The following is a 9,274-nucleotide window of genomic DNA, read 5'->3' as shown; positions in this document are numbered from 1 at the left end:
GTGGGGTTTTCAGAGACCATGCCCACTTCAGCGTGGGGATGCTTCGCTTGGGGGTTTTTATGGAGTCATGGCATTACTGGAAACAGTTGCAAGGAGTTGCAGGGTGGACTGTTATCAGAGGGAGGTTGAATGCTTGTTAAGTCCTAGGGTGCAGCCAGCATTTCTTGTAAGAAAAAAGACTAAGCAACCCCACCCACCCTCAGTGGCAAGCAGGCAAACTGCGAGACTTCCCATACATGGACCTCCCACATTTAGCAAGTCTTTAATGCATTATAATGCATTTAATATGTATGGTTGCCAAGAGGCAGTGGGGGGCTGGGGTTAAAACGCAAGCTGCTGCAGCTCCAAAACAGCTGCTTCTTTTTTCTGACCCCCTGACAGTTTTTTCTTTGCAGGCTGTACTGTTATGGGAGGTGTAATGCAAAAATGATTTTTTTTCAAATGCTTTCTTTACAAAATCCTGCATGCAGCACCTTTTGGAGCTGGGTTTGCAGCTAAAACAGTATAGACATTTTTTTTTTTACTCAACAATGCCATTGGTAGTCAACTGGTGAATACATTTTTTTTAAAGTACAGACATTGTCGGTAAACACAATACAATAGCTTAAAACACCAATTCACAATATGCTCCCAAGGGTAAAGGGGGAGTGCAGCAATGGTCCCAAAGGGGCCCATCAGGTGGGGGCCCCCAGGCATGGTCCCAAAGGGGCCCCCTCAGGTGGAGATGCATGGCCCAACTCAAGTTGCCATTTTATAGAGGTTTTATAAATATTTTTAAATATTTTATATTGTAAAGGTCCTGGGGAGCAAAATCTACCCTTTTGTAATACTACTTTCTGTTATCCTTATTTATTTAAAATCCCCAACTCAAGGAGACAGAAGACTCAAGGAGACAGAGTGGTGGGGGGATGGAAGTCAGAAGACATGTACACCAGTCCAAATTCACTGGGACATGGTCGGTAACCAGGAGGAGGGCAAGAAGACTATGAAATGGGCCTGAAGACATGTTTTTTGTATCTACCCCAGTCAGAAGACAACAATTCTTACCGATGCTCAGGCCAAAGGCAGTGAAGAAAGCAGGAGGGCTTGGCCAGTGTAACAATATGTATGGATATCAGAGGCAAAACCAGCAGCAGCAGAAAGGAAACAACTGTGAGGCCACTGGGAAAGTGCCAGCTGACTATAAGAAATCCATGCAAGAAGAAACAGTACCGCCTGGAATTTATAGTGACTGACAGGGCGGACACCCATCTACTGCTGGGCAGCCAGGCAACACAGGCCATGGATTTAATTACAGTGCAACACCACAACATCCTCCAGGTCACAGAAGAGCAAGAACAGTCTTTAAGTTCACTACCTAACATTCTGTTAAATATGGAGACATATTCCAGGGCACTGGACTCTTTGAAGACAAACTAAAGTTAGAAAATAGATCCACAGGTGCAACCAGTACAACTACCAATGCAGAATTCTGCTAGCCCTACTGGAGCCACTGAAAAAAGAATTGACAAACCTGCAGGAAAAAAAGGCATTATCATACCAGTTGAAAAATACACTGACTGGATCAGCAGCCTAGTAGTAGTAAGGAAGCCATCAGGCAAACTGAGAATCTGCATTGATCCAAAACCATTTAACAGGCCACTCAAAAGAAGGCACTACCCACTGCCAATGATTGAGGATGTACTACCTAGTCTGTCTAGGGCAAAAGTGTTCACAGTGTGCTGTGTCAAGAATTTTGGCATGTGAAGCTAGATGAATCATCCAGCCACCTGACAACCTTTAGTATGCCCTTTGGCAGGTATCGCTGGTTAAGGATGCCCATGAGGATCAGCTCAGCTCTTGAAGTTTTCCAGCGGAAGCTGAACCAGGAGCTGGAAGGTCTTCCGGGTATCAAGACTGTGGCTTATGATACTCTTGTCATAGGAGAAGGGGATGATATGGAAGAGGCAATCTGTGACCATGATGCCAAACTGCAACAACTCCTTAAGAGATGCCAGGAGAGGAACATTAAAGTGAATCCTGACAAAATACAACTGAGAAGAACAGAAGTACCTTAACACTGAACATCTGCCGACTTCAGAAGGACTACGGCCAGACCTGGAGAAGGTGAGAGCCATTATGGAGATGCCCAAGCCACAGGATGTCAAAAGAGTCCAGTACCTTATTGGGATGGTTAACTATCTGTCCAAATTTTGTGCATACTTGTCTAATGCTTGTGAGCCACCCAGGTTGCTAACACACAATGATGCAGCCTGGGAGTGGGCACAGACCCAAGAAGAGGCATTCAAAAGAATTTAAAAGCTTATCAGCGGGGCCCCAACACTGAAGTACTACAACACAGCTGAGCAACTAGTACTACAGTGTGATGCATCAGAAGAAAGTCTTGGAACGGTACTGATGCAGAACCAGCAGCCCATAGCTTTTGCTAGTAGAGCAATGACTGAAACTGAAAGGAAGTGTGCACAAATAGAAAAGGAGTTACTACCGGTATTGTTTGGACTGAAACTGTTCCATCGGTTCACCTTTGGACAGAGAGTAGATGTGTAATCAGATCACAAACCATTAGCAATCATAATAAAAAAAACCTTTGCTGAGGAGAAAGCATTCATTAATATGGTACAAGGCTTACCCATCTCCAAAAGCAGTCTCAAAGCAATACAACAGCGTATGGAACAGGATAGTGTGCTACAAGCAGTTAAATGAACCATCCTAGAGGGCTGGCCACAGCACAAGGCACAAGTTCCACCAGAAGTTGCCACATACTACCAATGGAGGGATGAACAGAATGGAATTCTGTTCAAGGGAGATAGGGTAGCAATCCTAGTAGCTCTGCAGTGAGACTTCATGAACCGACTCCGTGCTTCACACGTGGAAATAGAATCATGCCTGAGGAGAGCATGGGAGTGCATCTACTGGCCAGGCATGAATGCCTACTTGAGAACATACATGGAGCAGTATGAGGTGTGCAAGGAATACAGTGACAGATGGCAAAAAGAGACATTGAACCCTCATGAGATCCCCTCTTGGAAGAAGGTAGGGACTGACTTGTTCAATGTCAGTGACAGAAACTATACGGTCACCATAGACTACTATTCCAATTTTTAGGAGATGGATTACCTTGAAGACACTCAGACAGGAATGGTGAGCTGAAGGCTCATTTTGTGTGGCATGGGATACCTGACATACTGTTCCCAGACAATGGCCCACAATATACCTCAAGAGAATCCAAACAGTTATGCACTAGATGGGAATTCTAGCACAAGACATCATCCCTTGTGTGACAGCTGAAAATTTACATCTGTGTGATAAAGGTGCTTGCTGAAGGCTCTATGAAGATCAGACCAAGTGTTTTTCTGCATCTGTTTAGCTATTAAGCTATATGTTGTCGCTAAAAGCCTAATTAAAGTTTAAGATGTAGTAAGGCCTTACTTAATGTAAGTAAATTTACATTAAATTTGTAGTAAATTTAGCAAAGCCTTGAAGTAGTATGGCCCTGTGGCATAGTTAAAATTAACCTCATCAAAACAATGCAAGGCTTGTACTGCTATTGGTCAGTCTACGGACAGTTGAAGTAAAAAGAATCTGAATGGCTCTAACTTATCAGCACAGCTCAGAAATTATAAATGGGCTAAAACATCTGGAAATCATTCTCAAGGAAGATACAGCTCTGTGAAAAGGATTAATTAGCTGTTGACCTGGATCAGTGGGCCCGTGGATCTCGAGGAGCCCAAGGTCTGAAAACCAGGGTCCTTCCCGGTACCTCTTGGACAGCACTGATCAGGAACGCCTGACTTTGCTGAGCTTTGTGGAAAGAGAAACTTGTTGTACATCAGGCATCAGAGGGGACTGCCAATAAGTTGCCAACGTGAATTGTTATTGTCTGTCTTTGTTTGTCTTGTTACTATGCATTGTTGTGTTTTTGTTACGTCAATAAACCTTTTTTACCTTTCTACCCCCAAACATACTCTCAATCCTGAACCCTCTGCAGGTGGCTGGGACACACTGGGTACCCACAAAGCATTGGGAAGGCTGAATCAGCAGTAAAGACAGCCAAGAGACTATTGCTAAAGGTAAATAAGACTGCAGAGAATCCCTACCTGGTTCTACTGAACCATCACAACACACAGTGGCAATGTGCAGGGGGTGCACATGCACCCCGAGAGCACCAGTGCACCCCCTGACCAGCTGCATTCGCTGCTTAGGCGACGGGCAGGTGAGAGTGCCAGTGCAACCCCTTCAAGTGCCAACCGATCACTGCAGCCACTCCCAGAAGTGGCTGCAGCGATTAACTGCAGCAGTTGGCCATTGCAAGATTGGCCTCAGGGGTCCCCCCAGGCAGCAAAATCGTTTGGCGGGACTGGTCACAAGGGGGCACGTGCTCCCCCGACTAAGGTGGCACCAGTCACTCATGGCAATGCACCCTCCCAAGGAATGGACAGTAGCCCAGCCCAAAAAGTAATGGGCCAGAGAACTAAGACATTACTCCCCCATGTTCTGCTACAACCTGAGGGAGGAAGGGGTGACAGTACATGGAAGCAGCTAAAAAAGCAATAATATCAACAAGTATCACAATATAACAAAGGAGCCAGGGACCTGAGACCACTGTGCAGAGGGGGAAAGGTCTGGGTACAACCAGTAAGTCCACATGTGAAAGAATGGCAAAAGGACACCATTGAGGGTGCTGTGGGAGATGGTTCTTATGAAGTTGTTTCATAGTTTCATAGTTTCTAGGGTCAGAAGGGACCCGAGCAGATCATCTAATCCGACCCCCTGCCATGGCAGGAAGGAATACTGGGGTCAAACAGTACTTGTGCATACAGATAGTGGACAGAGACTGAGATATAACTGGAAGCAGCTGCAGAGTGCTGGCAAAGCAGAAATACAATTGAGCAAAAGATTCTAGGATCAGGACCAAGACAACTTTGACAACTGGTCAGTCATCAGTGAGCCCCAGATAAGGGGAGAAAGATGCCATGGACTCCACAAAGGAAAAAGATACACAAGCAGAGTCTAGCCCACAAAACAAAGACAAGGACAGAACAGAAGCAGGAATAGCACCCAGAAAAGTCAAACAAGAAGCAGGAGGCTGGTACAATGAACAGCATACCTGGATGACTATGAGCCCTAAAGAACACAGCAGACCAGCAGTAAAGGCTCAGCCTCCACAGTGGGCTATGTGCTAGCAACCTCTGGCCCAACCAGGGGAATAAGTTAATCATCTGTTTTGAACTGTTGAAAGGAAAGATGTAACAATATGTATGGATCTCAGAGGCAAAACCAGCAGCAGCAGAAGGAGGAGTCCAAAGGAGGAACAGGAAGTGAGGGGAGGAGACAGAAAAAACAAGAGAGTTAGAGAGAATGGGGGAGCACAGTAGGCTCTTTAACAGCTCTATAAGAAACTGCTATAATAAAGACACTTTTTATTAAGTAGGGAGCTGTTCCTTGACTACCCATATGGGGTCACATGAAACAGCCAGCAACCAAGAAGAAAGCCTCCACAATTCAGAGAAGAAACTCAAGCCTCAGCTGCATTTGTGCCCAGCAACATTCAAAAGTTACAAGGTGCAACAGAGAGCTGTAAGGCAGAGGTGGGCAAGTGGGGTGAAGAGCCTGCAGGCATGGGCCTACTACCCAGACCCTGGGAGGGAATTTGCCAGAAGCCTTAGCCAGCAACCAAGAAGAAAGCCTCTGCAATTCAGAAAAGAAACTCAAGGAGATGGAAGTCTCAAGGAGTCACACAGTCTGAAGACATATACCCCAGTCCAAATTTACTGCAACATGGCCAGTAACCAGGAGAAGGGTGAGAAGACTATGAAATGGGCCTGCAGAACTTATGCAAATCATGCTGATGTAGGAAGCAGGGAGGGTTTTCCCCAGCAAGAAGCTTTTCCCCAGTCAAGAGACATGTTCCCCAGTCCGCATTTGCTGGGACATGGCCAGTAACCAATGAGAAAACTCTGAAATGGGCTTGAAGACATGTTTTCTGTATTGACCCTGGTCAGAAGACAACAAATCTTACTGACGTTTGATCCAAAGTCAGTGAAGAAAGCAAGAGGGTTTGGCCAGCAACCAAGAAGAAAGCCTCCATAATTCAGAGAAGAAATTCAAGCCTCAGCGGCATTTGTGCACAGCAACAATTAGAAAGTTATATGGTGCAACAGAGAGGTGTAAGGCAGAGATGGGTGCTTGGAGGAAAGAGTCTGCAGGCATGGACCTACTACCCCAACCCCAGGAGGGAATTTCATAGATTTCATAGACATTAGAGCTGGAAGGCACCTCAGAATAATTTGCCGGAGGCCTTGTCCAGCAACCACAAAGAAAGCCGCCGCATTTGTGGCCAGCAACAATTATCAAATTACAGTTCCATAATACGCTCATTAGCAAACATGGCCAGTAACCAGGAACAGGTCAAGAAGACTATGAAATGGGTGTGAATACATACTTTCTGCATTTACCCATCAGAAGACAACTCTTACCATACTAGAGCTAATGCTCGGACCAAAGCCTGTGAAGAAAGCCTCCGCAATTGAAGTAGTACACAGAAGAGAAGCCTCAGCAATACACTTGTGGCCAGCAACCAGGAGGAGGGCAAGAATAATACAAAATAGACCTGCAGAATCGGTGCAACAATTCACATAGAAGAAAGAGAAGTCCTAACAGTACTAGTGGTCATAAACAATTAAAATATTACAGTGTGTAAAGGCAATTCATAATTCACAACCATAATTTGCAACCAAGGAGGAAGGCAAAAAGAAAGCCTTGCCCTCCTTCTGATATGGTGTCAGGCTCAGAATTTTGGTACTTTTCCCCAGATCAGAAGGCCGGACCTAGGGAAGAACTTGCTCCTTATTCTGGTCTGTAACCAGGAGGTGGGCGTTCCCCCCTTTCCCCCCCACCACCACCATGAGGAAAGAGTCAGGGAGAGCACAAAATCATCTGCCTTATGCTCACTATCTGCTTTCTCATCATAAGGGATCGAACAGTAATTAGAAACCTATATTACCTAAGTCTGCATATATATATATGGTAGAGGCCCAGGGTGTGTCATATGTATGCTGAAAGAAGCAGCTGAAGGGGGGTGGTGATAAGGCAGATCTACCTGCTTTGAAATGCTGTGATAAGGACTCAAACTATTACAATTATTTTTTACCATTAATAAATCATCAATATTAATATTATTACAAACGCTTATTAATATATTACTATTGGAATTAATATTATTATTGACCCCTAGTATTACCTGTTATTATATTATGTCTATATAAAGTATATAGGAAGAAAGTCAACTATAATTATAATACATAATAGGTTCAGTTGTTGAGAAAATCTTTACGGAAGTGTTGTCATCCTCTTCATCTTCTCTTTCTTCCTTTCTCTTTCTGCCTCTTGCTACAGCAAAAGGAAATGATCAGCCTGTGGCTAGTAGTGGAAGGGGATCTAAAAACCAAAGGAAGGGAAGGAGGGAGGGTAGAAAGAGTATTGGAATTTGTATTGGTGCCTCTTGTGCACCTTGTATGCCTTCCTTCATGCCCATAAAATTTCACCAGCCCTGTTTACAATAAATTTGAACTAAACAAGGTGTTCCCTCTCCAACCACAGATGACCTACCGGGGTGCAGGGCAGTGGCATACCAGTGGCAGCGGGTAGGACGGGTGTCCTGAGCACAGACGCAAAGGGGACACCACCACTCTGCGCTGGTCCCCCTCCCCTTCCCCCCCTGCCCACCACTGAAGCTTCTGCAAAAGGCTGCTTGTCCAGGGCACGTGGGAGTGAGCGCAGCAGCACCCTGGGCTTGTCCCCTGTGAACTGAAGACCTACAATATGCCACTGTTGCAGGGCCTTGGCAAATTAGCACCCCTCCCTCCCTCACAGAGGTGATCCCATATGCCATGGCGGGGGGGGAGGAGGAGAGGTTGGCGAGCATCTGAATGTGAGGCCAGTGGCAGCACTGAGGAGTCACCCTGTCTGCTTCACCCATCTCCAAAGAGCTGTGCCTGGGGCAGTCGCTTCTATTTGCACTCCCCTAGGGACGACCCTGCCACCCTAAGGACACAGACAAGTGTCAGGTGTCACTTACCAAAGGTGGTGTATAGCACATTGCCATGTCCTCTTTTGAGTTGCACGTTGCAGAGGTGCGGGCATCAAATAGCACTCAAAGCTTCACTGCACCGCACTTGATCAGCCTGCAGTTTTCCCAAACCCTGAATTCACACTGCTGTGCCCCCCAGAGGCAAGTCTTGTGACTGGGATGGGTCCTTCTCTGCCCCTGCTGTGCTGTCTTCCCTCACCTACCTCAAACCTCCCTCTTCGATACAGTGGACGCACACCCTGACCTCTGCTCCCCCATTTATAGTCCTTCAGCAAAGCAAGCCTCCCCCAGTGGCAGCCTCATTTTGGTATGGAAAAAAAACTGGACACTCTGGTGCTGGGCTGGAAAAGAGCACAAAAAGAAGGTGGAAAAGTCTGCAAAGTCCCTGGGTTTGTGTGCAAGCAAAGCAGGTCTTAAACCCCATGCTGCCCCCCACCACCCACGGCCTCACTTTGGTGTTCCAAAACAAAGACAATGGTGCCTGGCACCTGGCTGGAAAAGAATGCAAAAAGCATCTTGGAAAAGCACATTTTCAAAGTTTCCATCTAGGGAAAATGCAAGGGTTGTGAAGATGCGAGTGAAAGAGCCTGAGAAGGCATGATTCCCTGTGGGCAACTTTGCAAAGTTGCTGGTGCAAAGTGGCTAGTGCAAAGCAGCCCCCAGGCTGCTGGGGAGTGACACACCACTTCCCTTCTCCCAACTAATGGAGGTAAAATCAGAAGCAATATAGCCTCAAAAGTGACTTTGCAGAACGGGTGCTGCCTTTACAAAATGCTGGTGTGCAGACTGTGGTGGGCCAATAGGGGACGCTCCTGTGGACAACATGGAGAGGATCCAGAGGAGAGCCACTCGCATGATAAGGGAACAGCAGGGCAGGCCCTACACAGAGAGGCTGAACCTGTTCAGCCTCCACAAAAGAAGGCCAAGAGGGGATCTAGTGGCATGTTACAAACTAGTCAGAGGGGACCAGCAGGCACTGGGGGAGTCCCTGTTCCCCCGAGCACTGCCAGGAGTGACTAGAAATAACGGTCACAAGCTGGCAGAGGGTAGATTCAGACTAGACATCAGGAGGCGCTACTTCACTGTCAGGGTGGCTAGGATCTGGAACCAACTTTCAAGTGAAGTGGTGCTGGCTCCTACCCTGGGGGTCTTTAAGAGGAGGCTAGACGAACACCTTGCCATGGC

The 9,274-nt window shown here is 46.5% G+C and overlaps 1 long non-coding RNA gene across 1 annotated transcript in view; it reads right to left on the bottom strand.

Moving 5' to 3' along the window:
- Window positions 1-8,554, bottom strand: part of LOC109309940 — a 12,363-nt gene extending 3,809 nt beyond the window's left edge. The window contains exons 1-2 of the long non-coding RNA XR_002101088.1: window positions 8,032-8,554; window positions 3,636-3,637 (exon numbers count right to left, since the gene is read on the bottom strand). This is a non-coding gene — a long non-coding RNA (uncharacterized LOC109309940). The remainder of the gene's footprint in view (window positions 1-3,635; window positions 3,638-8,031) is intronic.
- Between the last annotated feature and the right edge of the window lie 720 nt (window positions 8,555-9,274).

Source organism: Crocodylus porosus, unplaced genomic scaffold (assembly GCF_001723895.1).
Source record: "Crocodylus porosus isolate Cpor-Errol unplaced genomic scaffold, CroPor_comp1, whole genome shotgun sequence".
In the NCBI taxonomy this organism is placed as follows: Eukaryota; Metazoa; Chordata; order Crocodylia; family Crocodylidae; genus Crocodylus; species Crocodylus porosus.
The sequence above is the reverse complement of the archived record's forward strand: the minus strand, read 5'-3'. Positions and strand labels throughout refer to the sequence as shown.